Genomic DNA, 3,562 nt, shown 5'->3' on the forward strand with positions numbered 1-3,562 from the left:
CTTGTGGTTGTTTGTAAGGATGGGAATAACCAGATGCTACCACTAGCTTGGACAGTGGTTGAAGTTGAAAACAAATTCATTTGAAGATGGTTTGTTAGACTTTTGAAAAATGATCTTGAGCTGGGAGATGGATCTGAAGTGACTACTATTACTGATATGCAGAAGGTAACCTCATATATTTTCTCTTATTCATTTTCTGAATTTTTTTTGGGACCTGTTTTATACTTGTGTTAACTGATATATTGTATTTTGTTTAAGGGTCTTGACAGTGTAATTTCAGATTTACTGCCAAATGCAGAGCAAAGAATGTGTGCTAGATAGTTCTAGCCAACTGGTCTAAGGATTAAAGAGGTATTGAAAGAAGAAACTATTTTTGGAAGTGTGCCAAATCTATATATGAGCAAGAATTGAAAAGAAATTTGGATCAAATGGAGATGTTAGGAGATAAAATTTGTGGAGATCTTCTGTGGTACAACATAGAAAGGTGGTCTAAATTTTACTTCAAATATCACAGTTATTATGATAGTGTTGACAATAAAATGGCTGAAAGCTTCAACTCATGGATACTAGGGGCAAGATACAAGACTATCATATCAATGCTTGAGGAAATAAGGGTTAAGGTGATGAGAAGAATAGGACAGTTAAGACAGTTTTCTGAAACATGGATTACTGATATTTCTTCTATGGCACTAAAAGTGTGGTACTCTTGAGTAGAATGGTGAATTTGGTTTTGAAGTTAAGGATAGATGGAGAAATACTTTTATAGTAAATTTGAGGGATAATACTTGTACATGTAGGTTTTGGATGTTAAAAGGCATACCTTGTTGTCATGCCATAGCTGCACTACACTATAGAAGGTTAGAACCCATTAACTATGTTGCACATTGGTATACTAAGGAAACTTACCTCAAGACTTATAGTTACTTTATTCAGCCTGTTACTGGTATAAATATATGGCCCAAGTCAACCAATCTTTCTGTTATACCGCCTATAATAAGAAAGCTTCCAGGCAGACCCAGTAAATCTAGAAAAAAAGAGCAGAATGAAAACAGGACTGAAAAGTTATCAAAGAGGGGTGTTGAGATGACCTGTAACACATGTCACAACAAAGGTCATAATAAAATGAGTTGTCCATTGAATTCAAGTTCCACTAGAACTAGTGTAACTTCTTCTTCAGTAGTACCAAGGACAAGTAAAAGAAAAGAAAGACTGAAAGGATCTACAAAGGTTACATTTGACTTGTAATTTACTAGTATTTTAATTCTCTTTTATTTGCTTTAATTTTATTCTCTCATTATATTTTTTCTTATGTATTGTAGGCTGCTACAGCAACAGCAACAACTATTGGTAGAGGAAAAGGATCACCTACAGTAACTGCTGCTACTGTGGGTGTTGATAGAGAAAAAGAAACTGCAACTTGTGTTGTTGATAGAGCTATTGGTAGAGGTAGAGAAACTGGTGCTGCAGTTGTTGGTGGAGCAGGTAGAGGTAGATGAGCTAGTGCTACAGTTTTTTGTGGAGCTGGTAGAGGTAGAGGAGCTGGTGCTGCAGTTGTTGGTGGAACTGGTAGAGGTATAGGAGCTCGTGCTGCAGTTGTTGGTGGAACTGGTAGAGGTATAGGAGCTGGTGCTGCAGTTGTTGGTGGAGTTGGTAGAGGTAGATGAATTGGTGCTACAATTGTTGGTGGAACAGGGAGAGGTAGAAGAGCTAGTGCTGTTGATTGTACTGGTACATCAAGAGGAGATAGCGTCACTGGTGCTAGCAAAGGTAAAAGGATAGCTTATAAAAGACCTAGGATGGTTGGAATGGGGGTTCTTCATACAGAGAGTGGTTTTAAAGTCCTCAATGTAAGTTAAAATTTCTTGATTCTGTTTGTCTAATTTAAAGTAAACCTTTTTCAAGTCTTTAGTTAAATTTGTTCTCTTTTATTTTTATCAGCCTAGAATGCCTATGAACTCCACCATAGTGACTGAAAATCTTGGACATCACAAACCAACCTCAGGTGTGAAATGGAAAGGAAAGAAAGCTGTGACCCAATAAGGACTTGAAGACATAAGAGCACAGAAAAGGATGAGGACAAGGTCAAATGTTGCTGAACTGAATAACCTAAGCTAAACAAGTTCAACAACCTTCCAGTAGAAGCCTGATTATGTTTTTCTCTTTCTGTATTGATGGTTGTAATGAAACAGTAGTGATTTTAACTTAGCTAGTAGTTCAATTATGGTGACTTCAACTATGCAGCTGTGACTGCACTAATTTGACATGTTTTGAAAATAATAATGCAGTAATGATTGTATTTTTGGCTAATATTTCTGTTGAAATATGAGCAGTCGTGACTGCATTTTTTTAGCTAATGTTTCTGTTGAAATATGAGCAGTCGTGACTGTATTTTTTTGGCTAATATTTCTGTTGAAATATCAGCAGTTGTTACTGCATTTATAATGTGTTATGCCTACAATATTTGGACATTTTGCAACTTCAAGTTACAATTTGTTGCCTGCACTTATTTTTTGGGTACTAAATGATTGAAATGCAATCAATTTAACTATAAATACTCAAACAAACGCAAAAGAAAGTTGCACCATTACAAAAGATAAACAAATATGATTCACTTCATCTAGCAACCTTTCTTTCTTCATATATATATAAGAGAATCCAAATACAAAAGAAGTTGCACTACTCTAGCACAATAATTTGCAACACGTCATGTAACAACAACCTAGTGCTAAGGTAACCTCATTGAACCATTTTTCATATAGAGCATTCCAACCAAATAGATTAAAGCTATTACTAATATACAACAAAAAAACACAACAAAGAAGTGAGTATTGTTTCTAGTCCTTCCTTCAGCTATTCGTCTCCAATTCTTTTCTTTCTCCTTGATTTTTGAATCTCTTCCTCCAACTTCTCTAATTTCATATTAATCCCGTTATCATCGTGTTTTGATTCTTTAGACTTGTTAACTTCTTCTGAATCTTCCTTGATTGATTTCCTCAATCCAATCAATTTCTCAATTTCATTGAAACGACAAGATTCAACTACATTCTCAAGCTCACCTAGTTTTTCAATTAGTTTAGGAATCACATATTTGGATCACAGATCAATGTCTTCTGAATCCCTCCAACGCCAAAAATCGCAAGATCTTGGACCCTTCAATGGTGACAAATAAAGAATATATTAACCTCATTTCTCTTAATCAATTCTATCAAAATAACAAGAGAAAATGCAAAATATGATACTTACCCCATAATAAGGACATGCCCAATATCTTCTATCGGGATTACTTGAAGTCCAAGATGTCTTCAAATGCAACAAAATTCCGTGATTATAATGAATAACTTGCTTCAAAGCAGAATCATTTTCCTCCATACATAGTTTACTCAAGTTAACTGACTTCATTATTGTGTGCTACAAGAAATTCATTTCAACAAATAAGACAAAGAGTAATTTAGAAAAAAAAAAATTAAAGGACACAAAGTAATTCAGAAATTCATTTTGAAAGTAATTCCTAATAAACATAGACAAAGTAATGAATTAGATTATACCTTAATACGGAAAGAGA

Source organism: Capsicum annuum, chromosome 2 (assembly GCF_002878395.1).
Source record: "Capsicum annuum cultivar UCD-10X-F1 chromosome 2, UCD10Xv1.1, whole genome shotgun sequence".
NCBI classification, from domain to species: domain Eukaryota; kingdom Viridiplantae; phylum Streptophyta; class Magnoliopsida; order Solanales; family Solanaceae; genus Capsicum; species Capsicum annuum.